The following is a 22,969-nucleotide window of genomic DNA, read 5'->3' as shown; positions in this document are numbered from 1 at the left end:
CGCTGTTGGTGCCCGTGCCACGCTCCATGCTCGCGTCTCCAAAATGTGTGTCTCTGTGGAATGGAAGCTCCGCTCCAAGAGTGCTCTTTCCTCTGCAACACCAATAATTAACCAAATAACTAAGAAATTTAGAATGTGATTAATGAGAGATTTGACCTTGTATGGAAGAACCTTCGCTAAAGCAGAAGGAATATCACCACATGTTTATCTGTCATTAGCAATGGAGATGAGCCCAGATGTTCTCACAACACTGCACTACTCTCCATATATGGTGAAATAGACTGGAACCAGGCCTGGCTGGCCTGGCTGGTGGGAGAAAAGTTCTACATCAATAACAAAAGCAAAGAATCCAGCTAAAAAAAGTTGCAAAGACTTAAGTTAGACATAGACTACAAATGCTGTTTCTGTGTGTAATTTATAAAAAAGTACTCTTAGAAATATTCACAAAGAATACTTTATGAAACGTCCGCATGGCTTATGCGAGCAATGAAGTACAGAAACACGATGCGCGTCCCCTTAGGAGGCAGTCATTTTTCAGCACGACACCGGCATTACAGACGGTTTATCTGCTCTTTTAATAATAATAATGCATTGGTTTTATATAGCGCTTTTCTGGACACTCAAAGACGCTTTACGTTGCATTATTCATTCACTCCATACTGGGTGGTGGTAAGCTACTACTGTAGCCACAGCTGCCCTGGGGCAGACTGATGGAAGCGAGGCTGCCAGTCTTCGCCATCGGCCCCTCCGACCACCACCAACCATTCACTCTCACAACTTTCATACTTAGGCAAGGTGGGTGAACTGTCTTGCCCAAGGACACGACGACAATTTTACACCTGCAGATTACAAATTATTTATAGGAAATTAAGCACATACATTGTCATTTAGTTTTAAAGCTTATTTAGCCTTTTTCTGTTTCTGAATTGCGGGGGCGGCGCCCGAGCGATTAGATACTTTCACTTCTGTCGGCAGACCTTCTCCCTCCAGACAGAGTCTGATTCCAGGTTGGTGGAGAGACTCATGTGGAGGAGTTTAAATATCTTGGGGTCTTGTTCACGAATGAGGGATGGATGGAGCGTGAAATAGACAGGCGGATCGGTGCAGCGGCTGCAGTGATGCAGACGTATCGGTCCATCGTGGTGAAGAGGGAGCTGAGCTGAAAGGCCAAACTCTCGATTTACAGGTCAATCTACGTTCTCACCCTCACCTGTGGTCACAAGCGGCTGAAATGAGCTTCCTCCGTAGGGTGGCTGGACGCTCCCTTAGAGACAAAGTGAGGAGCTCAGTCACCAAGGAGGAGCTCGAAGTAGAGCCGCAACTCCTCCGCATCGAGAGGAGCCAGCTGAGGTGGCTTGGGCATCTGGTTAGGATGCCTCCTGGACGCCTCCCTGGGGAGGTGTTCCAGGCATGTCCCACCGGGAGGAGACCCCGGGGAAGACCCAGGACACGCTGGAGAGACTATGTCTCTCGGCTGGCCTGGGAACGCCTTGGGATCCTCCCGGAAGAGCTGGAGGAAGAGTCTGGGCACAGGGAAGTCTGGGCATCCCTGCTGAGACTGCTGCCCCCGCGACCCAGCCCCGGATAAGCGGGAGAAGATGGATGGATGGATGGATGCACAATAGTTTTTCAAATTTCTGTTTCACGACATGCCCTTGGTTCTGGTATCTAAAACATCTTTCTTTCCCCTCAGCAATGGCCAATACTGAACCTTGGGTTGGAACCTGGAGACCCCATCGGCCAAGAAGACCTATTGCAGCTATGCATCAAACCCCTGGGCCCAATAAGTATCTCCTGCCCTCGCTAACAGGTACGACCAGAAAGATAGACCAAATCACCAAATCGTACATTCATTCATCTTTTATTTTTGTATCAGAGAGAGTCCATGCTGCGATGAAACCTGAATGTGTTTTTTTATGTCATGTCATTGATACAGGAACGTCTAAACATGATCCAACGAAATCGAAGTCCCCTGCTTTCTCCATGGCTTCACGACACCTCCAGAGTACAGTTCACCATTCTCCCGGCCCAGCCCATTTCATCGAACCGAACACAACCAGGACTGGCCGACACACCGCTCTGGGAGTTTCACTGAAAGGGAAACGACAGAGCCAAGTAAAGTTCGCAGGCCCTGGACCAGGTAAAAATAACTTACTTCAAATTTCAAATAACTTGGTAGTCTCAGAGAGGAGACAATAGATATTGGAAGATAAATGAATTCACCTCTGTTCTGTGTTTAAGGCAAATATTCGGTGGAGACTGCAGATAAATTCGTCTTTCGCAAAGGACCTTCTGCTGTCATTTCTGGGAGATTGAAGGAACGCAGAGATGACCAATTACCAGGTATTGTATTTATTTGAGACCAGCATATTATTTACTGAGAATAATTAGGACACTTTATGCCAATTTCATGCGTTTTTCATTTTACAGGACCAGCTGACTATAATGTCAAACCCGTGCCAAAACCCGTGAACCCCAAAGCATCATCAACATTTGGCCACCGCCCCACAGCTGGAAGTTTCTATGGAAGTACAGGGCAGGTGAGTGTAAATTCTTCGTCAAACGCTTTGCAAAAACCTGAAAATCCAGTCAGTTCATGTATAATTTCTTCCTCTTTTAGACCCCAGGGCCAGCAGCATATGGAGCTGTGAAGCTGGACAAATGGAAGAGAAAAGCTCCAGAGTACACCATGGCAGGTCGTCCCAGTGCTCAACAACAAAACGTGACGACACCAGGACCTGCAGCCCACCGTCCCGGGCCAGTAAGAAACCTCTTTACTGCCTTTTTCAGTTCAACATCTTCACAGCACGACTTTGGTAATTCATCTGTGTGTTTCTTCCTAGGTCACTGTCATGAAAAGAAAAGCTCCATCTTTTTCGTTCGGCGTGCATCACTCACAGTACAAAGCACCCCTCATTCTGAACGACGATAATTAATCAAAACAGCAGTCCAGTGAAGCATGCAGGACATTTTGATCATGTTGTGAGGCGCAGCATGGAGACAAAACCAAAAAGCTTAAGTTAATCACACAAAACATCAAAATGTAGAAAGAGGAAAAACCCTGTGGAACTTTCCATTGTGCCACAGGGCTGCAGCATCACGCCCATCATGGATTCCTCACTAGCAAGTAGTGCTGTGAGGTTCAAGACTTACAACAAACAGTTGATAAAGAACACAGTGCAACAGCAGAGCCCCTAAATACAGAGAATAATATACCCATAAAGAGGAGATGCTTCATGAGGGGAAAAGAGGGACCATGCTCTGGAAGGAAGAGAAAAAAAATGAATCTTCGAAAGACAAAAAAAAAAATCATCGGTCCCTAAAATAGAGATATAAATATCTTTATGGCCACAAAGAGGAAATCCTTCATGAGGTGAAAGAGGAAGAATGAGGAAAAAAGAATCGAAGGCCAAAAAAAAAAAAAGTTCAGAAAAGACGCAATGAATTACATATCAGAAAAAGAGAAAGGGATAAAGAGGGATAAAGAGTGATGACGACGTTCCGGAAAGACTGAGAAAACGAAATTTCTGAAGGACCAAAAAAACAGTTCAGAAAAGACACAACACTTTACAGAGAAAAAGATTTACAGAGAAAAGAGAAAAAGAGACGCGATTGAAACACAACTCCCAGGCCTCAAAAAGAGTGAAGACCAGCTTTGTTGAACTGGTAAGTATGGCATCGTGGCACTAAGTTCCTTTGGTCAAGTTTCCTTCTCTACCTGTTTGTATATGTGCTTATTTCACAGTCTGTGTTATTTTTTTCCCTTTTCTCTCGAAGCTGAGATCCAGACGGGGGTACCTGAGAGTGAGCTCACATGGGGGTAAGTATCTCGGAGTGGATTTGTTGCAGGAGACACATCTGATGGAAGAGCTGCACAAAAACGTAAAAAAAGGAACGGGTGGGTTTGATTATATATTGTCTTCATCTGATGGAACAGGTCATAACAGCGCTGTCAGGAAAAATTCCATAGAAAAAGTTAGAGTAAGACTTGAACAGGGCTGCTCAGTCCTGTTCCTGCAGAGCCCCTATCCGGCATGTTTTAGCTCACTCCCTGCTTCAACACACCTGTATGCGATGACAAGCTCTTCACTGGGTTTTGTTAGGTGCTTGGTGAGACAGAATCATTGTAGAATCAGGTTTGTTGTTGAAGCAGGGGGAGAATTGAAACATGCTAGATAGGGGCTTCAGGAACAGGATCGGGCACCCCTGGCCGAGAAGGTGATTTTTTTCACCATTCTCAATGTATTGGCCCAAAGAGGCGCTGTGGCCTGGATTTGATGATGATGATGATGATGATGATGCTGCTGCTGCTGCTGTTGCTGTTGCTCTTGTCTCTGTTTCCACTCCACTCTGTTTCAGGGTGGCATGGCAGGCTGATCACCTGCAGTGCAGTGCTGGAGATCATTCCCATGATGAGGAGAAGCTCCATTTAACCAGAGCTTCGAATTCACTCAACTCTCAACATGTCAACACCTGGAGATTTAAGTATTTTCACAGGAGAGCGTTTTGCATTTCAGTTAAAAAAACAATAAATAAAGAAACACTATGCAGGCTGTCTCTGTGCTGATTGTCCAGATGTGTTCTTGTTCCAGGGATCTCACGTCACGCGTTAGCTTCTTTTTCATCCCTCAGAACGCAAGGCCACAGATTTGAGAGGGGTCCAGTGGAGGTCAGCAGCCAGAGTGTCTTGGAAACCGTTGCTGCTGCAGCACAGGCAGGAAGATGAAGCAGTTCTGCTTTAATTCAAACTACTTTAGCATCAGCACATGTTTACCTACTCATTCAACTCACCCTCCCCAGTCCCAAGAGGAGAAAGCAAAGTTATTTCTTCTTCAGAAGCAGCGCTAAATGTTAGTGAGTGTGAGTGTGTGTGTGTGTGTGTGTGTGTGTGCGTGTGCGTGCGTGCGTGCGTGCGTGCGTGCGTGCGTGCGTGTGTGTGTGTGTGTGTGTGTGTGTGTGTGTGTGTGTGTGTGTGTGTGTGTGTGTGTGTGTGTGTGTGTGTGTGTGTGTGTGTGTGTGTGTGTGTGTGGTGTGTTCACTTTATCTCTGTCCTCCGATCATCTGATATAAACTAACTACACTTTATGGTGCTTATTTGCACAGATTTTAAATTGTTGAAGTCTGAAAATATCCTTTATTCCCACAACAATGGCAAAGTTTTGAGAGATTTCAGAGTTAAAAGTAGCTTAAAAAAAATCAAATCTTTAGAGATCATTAGTGCTAGATTAAGCCTCTCTGTAAAGGAATCTGAATATACTAATTATATATTCAGTTGCTTAACAAATAACTGAACGTATCTTTAAATTCCATTAATACATTATTGCCAACTCCTCAGTCAGCAAAGTTCTAATGACATCATTGTCAAATTTGCACATCTGCTCATGTGCATATCTAGGTCAAAATGAACTTTAACATCAAGACCAATGATGGGAGTAAAGGTGTTAAAATAAACTGCGTTACTATTAACAAGTAATCTAATTCCCATCACTCAGATTACCGTTTCCCTGAATGACACTGAGGAGATTTCAGCTCCATGTACAGAAGTTCAGAGGATGAAGTCAAGCTGAACAGAGGAAGTGGAAGGAATGGATGAAAACGAGGGCCGGCTCTACATCGAGCACCTCAACACCACTGTAATGCAGAAGGCCTTAGGGATCTGCAGGTCTCCACCAATGATGACGAGTTCAACAACATCTCACAACAAGACAACAACCTGGTCCAAATGAATGAAACGTCGTTACATTCCTGCAGTGTCTCCCTGTGGAAGAGGAGGATGTGTTAGGAAACACTGCCTCCTGCTGGAGCTCCACAGCACTGCACCCTGCAGTCAGTCAGACAGAGGAACTTGCAGGCCTGCAGCCCTCCAGGATCTGAATCTTCCGCCCCTGCCAGGAGCTCCAGTTTGGATTCTCATCAAGAACTGAGCGTGACCACTGAACCACAGCCAGCAGTGGAAAGTGAGCCTGGTTCTGCAGGTTTCCTCCACTTCACCATCACTCGTGTTGACTCCACAGAGCCCTCACGCATTTCGTTCAGGGATTACAAAAGTATTCCTTCATATTGAAATAACTTATTCTGAGTTGAAATGTTAAGATCGTTTACAGCTGTAAAAAAGGTAAAAACAAAAAAAACAACTGTAATTGACGGTGCTATGAATAGAGAATATGCTGATGTGACTATAGCTTGTTAAACCCACCATCCATGAAGCATTAGTTTGAACTTTTTATTAAAGAATTGAATTATCTTTACAAATGACAAACTCAAACCTCGACCTCGTATGATCTCAAACGATTCTTTAACATAAATATAAAAATTTAGCACCAATTCAATGTTATATTCCAGATAAATTTCTGAATCGATCGGCCATTTTCTTCACTCTGGCATGGTGGGACCTCTGAAATGAGAGGAAAGAAAGACAATAATCCATGATATAATGATGATGTTGACGGTGGGGTTGGTAAGCTGTATATAAATCAGTATTTAATACTGACAAGCATCTGAAAACTCAAGACATCCTGTTCAAACAGACTTCAGCATGACCCACATCTGGAAATAGTAAAATAAAATAAGATTAACTTCAGAACTCTTCTTTTTCATACAGTAAAAACCAACATCATTGATGACTTTTATAATGTGTGACCACTGAACGTCAACTGTGATTTGTTGTCGTTCTATGCTCGAGGAAGCACTTTCATGCTAGAATTATGAAAATGTTGCTTTTCCTGTCTGTTAAGGTGTTATTTCACTACATGGAAGGAGAAACGGAGCTGCCACAGGTCTTTGGAGCAGAGATGGTCACTGCTCAGGTCGAGGAGAAAATATGAATCCAGTTACAGCGACTTCATATGATGATTCTCAAACCACTGCTGTGATCTGAGCTACCTGTGTGTCGGTGCGAGCTTGAACATGTTTCCACTCAGTGAAATGTTGAAGTGCCATTACCAGAGGAATAGAAGAGCATGGAAACAGCCATTTATTGAACTCATGTACATAACGGTTCATGAAAAAATAATAATAATCCTCAGAAGCTTATATCCTGGAAGTCTGAAGCAGCAATCTCACTGTTTCATCAGATCTTGGTGCAGATCACCCTGCAGTTAGTATGTAGTGCCTGCAGTGTGACACTAGAGGGCGCTAATAGACCAGTAATCGTGGGCATGGTGACATAAAAGACACATCCTGGTCATTATATCGAACCAGCTGTTTTGTACTGTAGATCTTGATTCCTTATTGCATTATGGGACATTGAGCCCCTCAGAGTCTGAACAGCATCCAGAGTCAAGCTGAGCATCATCTTCAAAACTCACCTTTCACAGAAAACATATTGTAATGCCCAGAAAGTTCCAAAATGCATTCATGAGCTTGAGAAAGGCTGAATTAGGGCTCAGATAGAGGTAATTTCAAAATTGAATATAAAAGGTGGAACAGGTGAAACTGCTTGTAAGCGATGAATCCATCATGTTTATCCCTCAAGCGTAGCTCGCTGATGAGTTTTTCTCAACGATGAATTTAATTTTACGTTTGCAAATTGTTTTTGACAACATTTCTTCATGTCGACCAGGCAGAAGTACATTGTACAGCAGGGGTGTCAAACATAAAGCCTGAGGGCAACACAACGCCGAGACGTGAGCGGAAACATCGGCATGTAGGACAGTAAACTGGTGTTAGCCTGAAAGCTATGGTGTCAGGGCGGCATGTCGCCAGGAGTTATTTACCCAGTGGGATCAATGAGCAATCAGGTGTCTGGTGGTGTTTTCAATGCTCTACTCCCAGTTAAAAGATACAGTAATTCAAATTTAGAGGGATAAGAAGGAGGACTGAGTAATTTTATTACTGGTAGTTCAGGCTGAATTTCCCAAATCAGTTGGAGTAGTTGAAGTGAATTTATCAGACAGAGAATGTAAATAATTTCTTCTAAAACAAAATGAAAAGTATTATTCTTTATTCAGCATTGCCACAAATGTTTTAAAATGGTACAGAAGATGGATGGAAAAACCTCAGAAAACAGTAAACGTAGGAATAGTCATCATCCTGTTAAATGCTAAACTTAAAGCCACAGGTGTGAAATGGAAAATCATCTGCAAGAGAAGGAACTAGTTCAATAAACTACTTAGTTTATTGCAGTACAAATCCCACAAACAGCTTTTGATCATGTGTTGACAATATTCCCCCAGTAGATGACAGGATTTCTGAAGAATTGAATTACAGCTTTTCTCAGCAGTTCGGCTCATTCTCACACAGGATGAGGAGGAAGAGCTGAGGAAGAGCCAACATCATAAGCTCTCTGAAAACACGGGTGTAAATTTTTTTTTTTTGTCAATTAAATTGGTCCTGCTGTTTAAGTGCAGAATGTTTTCTAACAGGTGTTAAAAACCTGGAACTGTGACCAAACTAAAGACTGATCAAACATGATCTCTATCTGTATCTGTGAGAGATAGAGGGATCCAGAAGGACTGTGCACTCCCGTGGAGAGGATAAAACTACTGGACGAAATGAAGCGTATCATTTGGCTGTTGGGATTAATCACAGTGCAGCAGTGATCTGTGACGTCTGAAAGCAGCGGGCCGCCATCCTGTGACATCTCTGCTGCAGGAACAACAGAGAGCTCAGCCTGCCAAAGGTCACGTATTCAATCCCTGCAAGATTATTCAAGTTCCGTGGGTTCCCGTCAGCAGGAACAGTGAGCACTCCTCACACACTGCAGAGGCTTAAAACACCAGTAGACTAAATTAATTAAACGAAGAGAAAAACGAAGGGAAAAAATAAACTAATGAAAAATGGAAACGCCAGAGAACAAAAAAAGGAAAATTTTAAAAAAGAAAAAAGATGAAAGAAAACACCAGATGACTTTTTTTTAAAGAAATAAAACAATACATAAAAAAGGGAAAAGGGAACATCAATCCCCCAAAAAAATGGAAGGAAAAAAGATAAAACCCAAAAGGAAAAAAAAAAAAATAGAAATTAAACACAGATTTCTACAGAAATCTGCCTCTTGGGTCATTTTTCCCATCAAGTTCTGCAGAGAATTTCCTGATAAAAGCACACATCTGTAATCATTTGTGGAGAAACCAGGCGGGGATTTTTCCACATTGTGCAAACTGTGGAATGTGTCTTTTCCCTGAACTGGGACTCGAGCAGGGTGTTTTCCCACTGCCAGTCTTTACAGTCGCACTTTACTCACAACAGGGTTTTCAACCACATTTTATTTAAAGGGTCACACTTCATCTTGAGCAGGCTGGACCAGTAAAACAGAGCCATAATAACTTTTAAAATTTAAACTTTAAAGTGATTCTTTGCTGTGGCGCAAAATAGACAATGTTGATATTTTTAACAAAAACCAAACAATCACTACAGAGACTGACTTACATTCTCAAAATAAAACAAAACCTTCTGGCGCAAAAATACAGCAAAATGTTTCAAAATCCCCTCCTCTCGCTGTTGCGTCTCCTCACCCAGAGGTCCTGTCCGACCTGCTTCCTCTCAGCCTCCCTGTCCCTCCAGCCTGGACGACCTCCTTGATGCCCCCTCCTCTGTAATTCATTTAAAATCGCAGCTCAAAGCAAATCTTTTTGAAACAAGCATAGTCTTCTTCAATAATGTCAGTCTGCTGCAATGCTGATGTTTTCTTTTTTTTTTTTTGCACATGTTTAATTGACAGTGATCCTGGGTGTCCTGAAAAGTGCTGATAAATAAATGCATTATTATTATATTATTATTATTATTATTATTATTATTATTATTGTTGTTGTAATAATAAAAGTGCACAGTTCATGTGTTACATCAAGGCCGAGGTTGCACAAAGACTCAAGTGAAAAAGCATCATTTTTCCATTTTTGTTTCAGAAAAGTTTTGTGTTTACTTGGCAATCAACGGCAGAAACGCTGAAAATCATGTAGTTTTCATGTTTGGCCACTAGTTGGCGCTGTTGGTAGTTTTTTGTAATGAAACCACACGCACTTACAGTAGGAGTTTGCGAACGAGTCTGTTCTCCAGTTCGGTCTTCCCTCACCTGTGGACGGACCTCGTTCTGCTCACCATGCCTTCGTGTAAATCGTCCTCTTTGTTTCCTCCTCCGTGCTTCACAGCCGTGACAATGCCCGGATCGCTGTTACAAAAAATTAGCGCAGATTCCGTCTCGCCCGGAGAACCCAGATGTGGCCTTGGGGAGGATGGGCGGAGGAAACTGATCGCTGTTCAACAGCTAAAGCAGCTAAGCAAAAAGATGTTTATTGTCCGGCGTCTTCAGCGCAGCTGCTCGTGTACAAGAGAGGAAATCCACAGGAGAAACCCAAAGGTCAAAGTTCCTGAGAAAACTTGTCCACAGTTTTTACTGTATAGAGTGATTAACACAAGTTCAGCTTTCAAAACATTCATACCTGGACTTCATTGTTCCTTGTTTCATGTTTGTGCCTTTATACGAGTGTCTGAAAGAAGCAGCGATTACCGTACTTGAATAAAGTCGAGTGTTTCGCTGGTCGTATTCTGACAGATAAAGAAGATGCAGAGCAGCAGAAGCTTTAATGCTCCATCGGTGTGAATTTAATGAGACAGCTTGGCAGTCCTTACAGTGAAATATGTCTTCTTGCATTTTCACACAATCGAGCAGGAGATTCTTTTGATGCATACAAGCGAGCAGACTGGGTAGATAAGCTCTGAATTCTATAGCGACTTTCTCTGCTCTTATAATCATCTATACGTCCTCACACAACTGTGGTGGAGGTATTGGGGTTAGTACCGTGGGTGGTGTAGTAAGTAAGTAAGTAAAATGTATTTGTATAGCGCTTTTCACAGACAATGTGTCACAAAGTGCTTCACAGTGTAAAAATCACAAAAAAGACGAGTCACAGCACATGAGAACATATCATATAAAAAGAACAAGTTACTACCTAGACAACACTGACTGGGGTCTAGAATGCCTTCTGAAACAAGTAGGTCTTTAGGAGTTTTTTGAAGGCATCCACCGCGTCCAGGGAGCGCAGATCCAGAGGAAGCTCATTCCAGAGGCGTGGAGCAGTGGATGTAAAGAGCGGTCGCCCCTGGTTTTAAAGTGAGTCGGGGAACTCTCAGAAGGTTCTGGTCAGAGGACCTCAGGCTTCGGGCCGAGCTGTAGGGTGTGATGAGGTTTTTGATATACATGGGAGCCTGGCCATGTAGAGCTAGGAAGGTCAGCACCAGATTTTAAACTGGATACGAAATGTAACAGGGAGCCAGTGGAGGGATTTTAACACGGGTGTAATGTAGGACCTCCTGTTGGTGCTGGTCAGCAGCCTCACAGCTGAGTTTTGGACATACTGGAGGCGGGCCAGCTCCTTCTTGTTAAGGCAAGTGAACAGGCTGTTACAGTAGTCGAGCCGCGAGGATATAACGGCAATGAATGATCATTTCAAGCTCATCTTTAGACACCATGGGTCTGAGCTTAGCGATGTTGCGCAGCTGGAAGAAACAGGTTCTTACCAGCTGCCTCGAGTGGTGGTCCAGTGACATGGCGCTGTCAAAGATCACCCCAAGGTTCCTCAATTCGGTCTTGGTTGAGGGGCTCAGATCACCAAGGTGCTGCTTAATAGTGGGATGGCACTGTCTGGGGCAATAATGAGGGTCTCGGTTTTTTCTGACTTTAGTTGGAGGTTGTTGTCTCTGAGCCACTGCTTGATTAATGATAAGCAGCAGTTTATCAGGGAGCTCAGTTTGTGGGCTTCAGAGGGCTTGAAGGAGCAGAACAGCTGCAGGTCGTCTGCAAATAGGAGGTACGAGACATCGCTGAACTGCTGGATTATCTGACCCAGGGAAGCAAATACAGAAGGAACGAGGGGGGGTCCCAGAACAGAGCCCTGAGGCATGCCATACTGCAGGCTGGCTGGCTCAGACGTGGTGTTGTTGGCGGACACACTGAAGCTCCTACCAGTCAGATATGAGGAGAACCATTTGAGCACTGGACCTGACAGGCCAATCAGGTCCTGCAGCCTGTTTATCAGGGTCTGATGGTCAACCGTGTCAAAGGCTGAGGACAGGTCCACCAGGACCAGCACTGTGCACCCCCCCGAGTCGACAGACTTCAGGATGTCGCTAGACACTTTCAGGGATGCACTGAGACCGCGTTTTTAAAAAAACAAGCACAACTAACCATTTACATACTTACTGAAGCTACAAAATAATAAAAGGTATTTAGTGGTAAAATAGGTAAAAACAAACGACATGATACGAAAAAAAAAATGGGTTGAAAATATCAATTTACAAATATTTAAAAATAAGCCATATCATTCAAGTCAAAGCATAAGTGTTTGGTTGTGAGTGTTTCCACGCCCTCTGTATCTGCTTTATAGGGAAAAGTACATCCTGGACAGGATGGCAGCTAATGCTAGTGCTTAAACAAAGACAAGACAGACACAACCACACATTCAAGGAGATTGAAATGAACTACAATTAACAGACGTCATGAGAGTGTGGAAGCGAGTCAGGGTAAAGCCACACAGGCAGGGAGAGCATGCAGAAAGCAAACGTCTTAAGGCGTATTAGATGGATTCAGACAATCCTTGACTAATGCTTCATGGGTCACTCAGTGAAACGTGGAGAAACAGAATTTACACACTTGATGTTGTTACGGATCATTGCAAGATTTAGTCACACAGAAATGTTGTTTATACTGAAAAAAAAAACTGTTGAAATGTGTCAAACTGAACTAAACATCATCACATTTCACATCTTATTGATACAAAAGTCTTTCAGTAGTCTGGAACGGTCTCATCCTTATCATCACTTGGTGCTGGTGTCCTGCATAAAGTGTTTGCAGCTGAAAATTATGTGTTTCACTGTTGTTAACTTATAATGGTCGGTTTTAAAAAGAAGAACTGAAAGTCAGCACATATGTTAATACATCCCATAAATTAAGCATCAGACCGTGATCATGAAAGCAAAGTGAATTGGTGGTTTGACTGGTAACAGGAAAGAAAGTCTTTTATTTGGACTTTAACAAAGTTCTTCGGCGCAGCGGACACAAGACAACACAGACCCCAGCTGAGATATTACTGATGCTGCATGAAAGACAGATAAACAGCACCAGCCTCAAAGCCATGCTGTCAGGGGAGGTTTGGAAAAACTCCCATCATGCAACAGGCGGAGGACAAATTTCACTGTATTTTGAACCAGAAGGGTTCGTTAAAATTGGCGTTATGAGATTGTAATATGAGACTGACCCACTCTAGATGAAACTGGTCTGTATGTGGCTCCTGGAATAAATGTGATTGATCTCACTGCCGAAGATCATTAAACCTCTGTGTGGAAAGAAGCTGAGAAACGTCGCAGCTGACTGATATAATGACCGGATCAGAACTCATTGATTGGCTCCAAGGCTTCAGCTTATAGCGCTTTTCTGGACACCTTAAAGATGCTTTATTATTATACATTCTTCATTCATTCCATACCAGGTGGTGGTAAGTTTTGTAAGTAACCTCACCGACCTGACAGACCGCGCCATTTACTGGACCACCGGGGAGCGGGTGAAGGCCCGTTGGCGGAGTTCGAAGGCTGCTTCCGGCCTGTGGCTCTCAGCTGTCAGAGCAGTGGCTGGAATCGGTCATCCTGCCGCAGCGACAGTTCAAGTCTTAAGTGTCACCGCAGAACCTAAACACGTAGCTCAGAGCACAAACACTCAGGCTGATGCTAACATCCTGTGGAGTTTGACTCCATTACTCAACAACTTTTAAGGGTTTTAGCTTAAAAGTCTCATGCTGATGTACATGTTATCTATAGTAATCACGTTGAGACACAACTTGGTGCTGTTGTGAATGGCATCTCACACACACACACTCACACACATTCCCAATATGCCATAGTGCTCCCAGCCGCACCACCCACACATTTCATGAACGTGTTCACACCATGAAGCTATACGCAAGTCACAAGTACATAAACTCCATCATGAACTCACAACTGAATGACGGAACAGACAGAACGGCCGCTACTGCTGGGACAATTGATACCAAGCTTGCAGTTGCAGTGGGTGGTGTTAATGCACCACTCCTATAGCAATGCAGTGAAAAGCAAAAAAACAGCGCAGGGTCTCTGAGAAACAACCTACAGAACCTCCTGTGTGAGCTTTCACCAGGGCTGTTTTCAGAGGCTCGAGTGTGAAAGCGTTTATAAAAAGACTGTGGGTGGTCTCAGCCGTCACGTCAGCCATCTGTGAAGTCACGCAGCACCAGCCTGAAAGGTTTAGCGGGAATTGATTGGCCAATTTATTGTGTCATACCAGCTGGGCGGCTTTGAGAAAAAAAATAAAAAAAGCAGGAAAGGGATGTGAAAGGTGAGAAACTGGAAATGTAACCACTGATAAGAGGAATGAAGAAAAGGCTTGACTTCCAGCAATTTATAAGATAACCTCAAACCATAACCCTATAACTTAATAACACAGAGAACCTCGAGCTATCGCCAGATGTCCTGGCTGAAAGCTGAGGTTAAGGTCAGCGTTTTAAGGATTTATGCCATTGTTATCAGGCTTGCTTTGAAGGACTTGTCTCTGCAGGGTCTTCATGATGTGTGGTCAATATTACGGTACATCGCCAGTCTAACTACCATCATGCAGCAATAATCAGTGTGTTCCATGTCTTCGGACTGTGGGGGGAGGCTGCAGTAACTGGAGAACACCCACAGGGAGAACATGCAAACTCCAAACCAAATCCAACCGTGAGCCCTCTGATTGAAAGCCGCTGTCCGACATTATTTACCATCCTCTGAAACAATCCTCTCGTACATAAAACAGGATAATTCCAGTCCCAGAAACGGAGCAGTTTGATGTATTTCAGAAGAGACGGGACGTGTTCGGGCAGGAGGGACGTTGATTTCTCCAGCTGAGGAAGAAGATGAGCTGAGCACAGACTAACGCGCGGCCGAGCCCGAAGGCTTCACTTCAGACGGCATCAAATTGGCCGTGATGGCGGCAGCACACGTTAGAATTCACTCAGAGAAAAAAAAAGGTGTTTGGAGGGAAAATTAATACCAAATGGATTTGTTTTGCCGGTAGTGGCGTCTAGAAATAAAAGCTTGATTCCAGCAGAATTGGAAGAACGTTGCAGTTCATGGCGTCTTTCACTTCACAGCAGATCACCACATTCAGCGCCACGTTCCAAAGATATATAGAGATATTATCTTTTCATCAGATTAGTAAGACCAGCCTGTTTTTTTTTTTTTTTGTTCTTTTAGCAGAAACCATGAATCTCTGTCCTCTCTCACATGGCTGGATGCACTGATGAAGCCTCTTCCTCTCTAAGCAGGGCTTCTCCCAGAGGAGCGGGAAGGTGTATGCAGCATATATCTGTCCTGCTACTGTATGTGAGGGGTCATAACGCTACACTGACGGACATCTGCAGCATTCTAAATATTCACACAACACGCTTCAGTCGGACGATCTGTCTTCCTCCACTCCACAGAGCTCACAGATCCACAGAGCTATTTTCGGTCTGGATGCTGACCTGCTTAATGTAGTTGAATGTGTGGCTTTTGTGGTGTACAACCCATGATAATGACTTTTAAAAGTTAAACACTTGTGGCTTTCAGTGCGATTGTTTACACAGGTAATCCCATTGAGACATGTACAGAGACCTGTTCTTGACAGAAGACAACAATTAGGTCCATTTAACCCACAAAATTTAAGTGTTTAAGAGAACAATACACTGTGAACATTAACAATGGTGTACTTATCCATATTCACAACACTATGCTGTTCAGGAGCATTTCTTCTGTGAAAGTCGAGCTGCTTTCATTTGAGTGGACAGAAAATACTCAGCATATGAATTTCAAATTCATGGTAATATTCAAAGTTTCATGAACCTCCAAACTTTTTTTGTTACTTTTTTTTTTCACCATTCTTGTTGTGAGTCAGCAGACTTAATCACTGCCTCACTCATTTTATAAATGTGCAAAATAAATAAATCTGAAAATTCAGTTTTCAAGCACATTATCATGAATAGGATTGAGGTAGCTAAACTACAAACATGGGAAAGTGAAGGGAATCAGCCCTGAAGAATCAGCTTCAGAACTGGAAGAGAGATCAGAGTGTGGAAGGCTGCAGCAGGGACATTTAGCAGGTGGAAAAATGGATACGATCTCCAGAAACCTGTGAACTGGGTTATCTCCACACACTCGGCGTATTTCACCCACTTTGACGATATTTCAGTTCAGACCTGAGCTCCAAAGCTAACGTTATTTTGTTTCATAACTCAGCAGCCAGTTTAAAAAAAAAAAAAAAATTCATCTCAGGAATTGATGCTTCACAGACTCTCAAGTTAAAGCAGCTCAGACTGGATATTTACAGCCACTGCGGCACACTTCGGTCTGTGATGATCTCTCTACTCTACACACACAATTCCAGCAGCTGGTGAACGGTTCAGAGGACAAAAATACCATCACAGCAGCCTTTTTTTACATTCTAATCTGCAACTCTTGGCTGATTGGAAATTACCTTTTTAAGCAGCTCAGATGGGTAACCTTCATTCATTCATTCATTCATTCATTCATGAAATGCCTTTTTGTTTCTGCTGCAATGTTTCGAAAACGATGTCTGTTTACATGGAAGCGGCAGCACTGCAGTGTAGTGAAGCATGTTGGGGCCACTAGTGGGTGCTGTTATTTGCTTTAATAATGACCCTACACACACATGCTACACACTGTAAATACTCACACTGGGAGAACACACACTGTTATGGCTGGATTGTTATTGCAGTTACTGCATGAGGTTCTGTAAATGATATTTGGCTTTTTCTGTCTGTTGAAGCTGTTTTTTCCATCCTCTGCCCTTGTGTGCTGCCGAACATCTCTCAGTGAGTTTCCAGCGCCTGAGAGCATGTTCACATCAGTAAACTCATCCGGGGGAGACGGAGCTGTTCTCTCCACTCTGCTGTCCTCCAGCAAGGACGTCCGTGCATGACACTCGGACTTTCCCATCTCGGCCTACTGAAATGTTTTCTAGTGTTTACTCCTCTGAAATTGTTTTCTCCACCTGCCTCTTTGTTCTGAGCAGCCTTTAAAGGAGCTTCAAGAAGAGAGCTTGGTGATTATTTTGAGTGGTGAGAACTCCTCTGATCTGAGCGGCGCTGTCGTGAAGATGGAGAATCCTCCTCCTGAGGGATCAGAGGTGAGAGCCGACAGCAGGGGAACGTGGGCTGGAGCCTCGGTGGGAACTGGCTTGAAACAGACCCTGTTTTTGATTGGCCTCCTGGCTTTTCATTTTTAATTGCTATTGAGAAATAAAAGACACCGTGTTGCTCCAGATCCCTGCGGGATAACATGGACTGCTGGTGAGGCAGACGTCACATCCAGACACTGAGGACACTACTGAGAACGGGCGTCAATATTCTGTGGTTGTGTGTGTGTGTGTGTGTGTTCTCGTATTTCTATCCTTGTTGGGCCAAATGTCCCCACAAGGATAGCAAAACGTGAAACGACGTGCCTTGTGGGGACCTTTTTCCGGTCCTAAGTAGGAGAAACAGTGTTTTCTTGACCCTGTGGTGTTACTGAAAAAAGTAAAAGTGCAAAAACATTTCTTTAGGGTTAGGCTTTGTTGTGGTGTGGGTTAGGGTTTAGGGTAAGGGTCAGGGTTAGGGGCTAGGACATGAATGGGAGTCAATGGACGGTCCCCACAAGGATAGAAATACAAGGACTGAGCGTGTGTGTGTGTGTGTTGACACCTCCACAATTAGTTTACAACTTCTTTTCTTCTCTGGGCCCGTTTGGTTGTCTGTTTTCCTGACAGTGGTACTTGGAGTCACTGAAAACACAACCTTTTTGCAAACGGCTTCCAAGGTGGACCCTTTCAAAAACTGTGAGAATGGGAAAGAATGAAGCAGGACAGTTGAAAGGTCGTGTTTGTTGTGCACATGGTTAGTAGAGGGACAGTACGAACAATGTTTTCCTAAGACTGTTCATGACTCCCAGTCCAGATCTCCTGGTCTTGGTCTGGTTCCAGTCCAGGCCCTCCTGGATTTGGTAGTTTTAGAGTTGACAGTCACTGTAATAATAGCCCTCTTGGTGTTCTGTCCTATGAATGTCCGTGTTCTCCAGTGTTAATGTTTGGAGTGTATTGTCCTCTGCAGGATGTCTGTGTGGTTTCATTATGAAAACAACAACAGCACCAAACGGCCCCTTCATGTGTTTCAGAATGTTGCCAATCCAACACGAAACCTTTCTGAACCAAAAACTCCAAACTATGTGTTTTCATGAATGAATGAATAAAGACTTCATGAATGAGACATAAAAACAAAAACTATCCACAGAGAGAAGGCATCAAGTGATTTAATGCAAAAGTTTTCTGAGACGAAAATGCAAGAAACGACGAGTTTTCACTTGAGACGTTGTGTAAACAGGGTTTAATACAGACACAACCTTTCCAGCGTTCATATTGTCACAGGCTGTGTGAATTTGGACGTTCTGGTTGCAGTGTGATTCTCTATCAGTGTGTGAGTGTCCTGCATGTGCTGCAATCAGCCTCGTCTGCCAGGACGAGTCACTCTCTCTCTGGCAGGCAGCAGCAACAGGAAGAGCGGCTCTCAGTGGTGATATGTTCTCATTATTGAAGCTCCACAGCTCGAGCTAACAGGGTTATTCAGAAAGGAGCGCCGGCTTTCTGCCAGTGAGCAGTTTAGTTTGTGTGTCGCTTTCTGGCCTGGAATCCCAGAAAATCAACCTTTTCTCACCTACACAGCAAGACACCAATACAAGATATGTGTATGTCTTTGGACATTCAGTGTTTTTTTGCCTGAGGACACGCAGGATGAGCTGCCAGAGTCTGAACTAACAACTTTCAAAATGGCTCATGACCTGCTGTTGAAAACAATGTCATTAAATATGTAAAGTTAAAATGGTTTGAATATTTGGCAGAAAGTTTGAATGTTTCATACATATTTCTTTTATTGTGAATAAAAATCTAACTTTAAGCAAGGTGTTTGAATGTATCAATCTCAATTTGATCCACAAAGAACAAAGCATATAATGTGGGAGATGATCAGTCATATTCAGCTCTGCTGAAAGACCAGAGCGACAGAGACATTTCAGAAAAGACTGAAAGATCTGATGAGGTGTTTAACATGGACTTCATGGAGAGCCTCTCACCACAATAAGATAAATGTTGGGCTGAATTACATCTTCTTTTCAAACATGTTAAGAAGAGACATTTAATATCACACTAGACACTTTATGTAATCTGGTGACGATGAGATGAGATGAGATGAAAAAAAAAGATCGTCAGAAATAACAATAAAGATGAAAAACAACTGAGTGAGTGACTGACAAATGTTTTGAAAAAGGTCAAATATTCATCTTTCCTCAGGATTCATCAAAAGTAATTTTCTTAAAGCAGAAGTGCAGACACTAAACTTTAGTTACTCTGTGATACTGGGTAACTGAATGCCGAAAGCCTTGTTTTTACTCCAGGTGAAGGCTTCGTGTTACCATGAACCACCTCTACAGCCTCTGTCTCAATGCTACATCTTGACTTTCATATCACAAATGTTCTCTGGTATATTTATGACGCCTCAGCTTGTTGTATTTGTTGACTTTTATGTATATTTCGCAACTAAGAAGAACACTTTGGTATGTGAATAACAAGCTTTCAAAGAGCAATTCTGATCGATTGTCGGCAATTTTTCAAGTTTATTCATTTTCAAAGCAACAAAAAAGCATGCTTTTCTGAAAACTGATGAAGAATTGTGATTCGTGACACCTGTCAATTATACCTGGATTATTGATCAAAGTCTGAGCTACCTAAGTTGTATGTACAAATAAATAAGGATGAGCTGGGAATGTCTTTTCTTGCTCCGATGTGCTTGGGCACACAAAGATAGAACCCGGATTTGTGATTCTGCTGAGCCTGTGGCCTCAAGCAAGCTGCTTTTTGAGTGACCAGAGGTGGACATGTCAGTTAGTATCGGCTAAACTTAACTCTGATGTCCGTGCCGATCAGGATCCAGCCTCTTGTGTCTGCTGCACTTTTTGACCTCGGCACTGTGTGTCTCACTGTTGTCCCACTGTTGGAGCCACAGTGGTAAACTTCACTCACAATGGGGTTCAAAAAAACTGTCTTGTTTAAAAATATATTGTCTCCAGATCAATATGGCTCGTCAAGTAATTCACTCCATTCAAATCTCAGACAGGGGAATCAACAGTTTGATACCTTTAGTCTAATCATTCTCCATTTAACGCACTAAAATAATGTAGAAAGTTCAGAGTAAAAACTTTGATATTGAAATCCAAACAAGGCCCTTTTTCAGATTCCTCTTCTGTAACAGCTTGTTTTTCTAAAATGGAGCATGTGAGCTAAAATGACTTGTATGTGGAAGGGACACGATTTTGAGCCTTCATCTGTGCAATGTTCCATTTGTGGAGGTGGAAACAGCATCTACACTGCAACATTATAACCAGAGGACAAGTCTTCTATCCGTACAGATGTACAGACACGCTCGAGTGAAATGAAACAATCTGTGGAAAAAGGCGTTTTCTTCTCTCCTCTGCTGTTTCTTTATCTTTTATGAGGCTGAGTGAGGCGCTTTGTTGGGCTCAGATGTGAATTTGCTCGCTGAGTGCAGAGCTCCACTTGTTCAGCTCTCAAGAGGAAAAGAGGGACAACGGGAAGCTTTTCTTCTGACCCTGCAGGGTCGACTGTACATTCAGAACGCCACAACATTACGCCTGTTTCATTGGAATATGTCCTGGAAGTTATTCCACAACTCAACTGGATGGTTGGTGTAATCCAAACATTCCCTGAGATGGATTCCAGCCGGAAAAGCAGATGTGAAAATGCGTCGTTTTTCCTACAGTTTCTACAATTTTGTTACAGAAATGTTTCACATTTAAACGGCAATGTTCTGAGAACGATGTCCGTTTCCACGTCACTGTCAGTCAGTTGTTTTCCTGAACACACACAGAAACTGAATATTGAAGCAACAGAAGAAACAAGCAAAAATACAAACAGAAGAAAGTCTAAGAACGGAGGCAATAGAGACAAGAAGATTGCAGTGAAAGAGACTGAATAACTATTCAGTTTAAAAGATGACACTAAGAAGATATCAGCAAATGCAATGTAAATAAATGAGGAAGAAGCCAAGTGTGAAGTTGGAGGAGCTGAGCCGTACCCAGATTTGGCAGCACAGCCTCTTTTCTTTCTTTCCTCACTTCTCGCTTGCTGAACATCAGGGTTCTGCTTAATTATTAACCTCGTTTCCTTACAGGAGACGCTTTGTGACATGGCAAAAGTCGAAGCTTTTTATAAATCTGCTCGCAAGACGATGTCGCCTCAAACAATCGAAGCAGAACAGAAATCGTCACTGCGCCTCCAGGTTCCACAAGAAGGAAGTTCAACTGTTTAAAAAACACGCCAGAGTGGAGAAACCTGCATGAAGTACAGTTTTTTTTATTTTCAATTTTTTTTTTTTTTAATTAAGACATATTGCAAAGCCTTGAGCCTGTTTGAGGTAGAACCTTTTTGAGTTTATGTACGATTTCTTTGGTTCAACAGTCAGCAGCTCAGATACAAACCCACAGCTCTTTGGTTCACTTGCTGTGTGAAAAGGTGAGCGGAGGGGTTATGCATGCATGGTTCCACCATGGGGCCTGGAGGAGGCGGGTAATGGTGTAATACCTCAGCATCCTGCGGCCACATGCCATCCCAAGCCTTTATTTTCCAACAGGACGATGAGCCCAAACACACTCCAGGATGTGTGAGGCTGTTTGGTAGCGTATGTATCATGGAGATTGAAATAAAAAGACTGACTCTTGGCTCCCATGTGCGTATGTGATTGTAACTTTGACTGGTGACCGTGGTTTTGAAGGCAGCTGTGACCTCAGCTGGGAGATGAGGGGCAGTGGTTTGGTTCCACTTCCGCAGCTGCTGTGCTTGCAAAAGAGATTTCAACCAACATTTCACTGTTGCAGTAGAAAAGAGATGTCGGGGCATCTTTGCGGTGAACAGAAGAATGAGGAAGGAACCCCTGCTGAAGGTGGAGTTTTTAGTTTGAAGCATGGCTGCACTGACCCACTGATGATATTGATACTAACATGGAGGCTGTGAAGCTAGCAAGAAATCTCCTTATATTCCTCTACAGCTGTTGTTGTTCATGGACACCACTGTATTCACAGCCACCGCTAACAGCTGTAGCTCCAACAGGAAGAAGAAGCCAGGAGACAAACCTCCTCCCCTGTGACTATCAGTACATCTCTCTCAGTCTCACACAGGAAACAAAATCATGGTTATTTATTTTATCCTCTTCATCTTCAGTTTGTTTTGCTGCCGTGCCAATCAGACAGCAGATTCACTCCAGACATCTTGAGAACTCAACACAAACCTTTTGTGATGATAGTTTGTATGCAATAATCAGTGAGGCCCAGCTACTTTACTTTACTACTTTACTACTTACTTTGACATGAAGAGTTCTAGATGAAAGTTTTGTGTTTCCATCACGACAGAAACACTGACGATGAAGTTGGGTCATGATTATGGTGCTATTGTTTGTTTAAGTAATGAAACCACACACACATGCTGCAGAGAGCAATACACTCTAAACATGAACACAGACATTCATGTGGACAGAACACGAAGTTGGCTTATTATTATGTGACTATTGACTCTAAAACTACCAAGTCCAGGAGAATCTGGACTGGGAGTCATGACTCTGGTGGAGAACAATGTTCTTATTCATAAATTTCTGTTAAATAATAATGATAATAATAATAATAATAATAATAATAATAATAATAATAATAATAATAATAATAATAATAATACCCTTTGCAACACCCAACATAAAAACCAATACAAAACTACACACACAAAAAAACAACAAAAAACCACTACAAAAACTGTATAATACTTTATAAATAAGGCCAAACAACAGTGGTGTGTGTGTGTGTGTGTGTGTGTGTGTGTGTGTGTGTGTGTGTATGTACTGAGTGTGTTGTTGCAAGCAATGGTCCTGACTGTATGGAGATG

This window comes from Salarias fasciatus, chromosome 12, assembly GCF_902148845.1.
Source record: "Salarias fasciatus chromosome 12, fSalaFa1.1, whole genome shotgun sequence".
In the NCBI taxonomy this organism is placed as follows: domain Eukaryota; kingdom Metazoa; phylum Chordata; class Actinopteri; order Blenniiformes; family Blenniidae; genus Salarias; species Salarias fasciatus.
Note: the sequence above shows the minus strand (reverse complement) of the source record.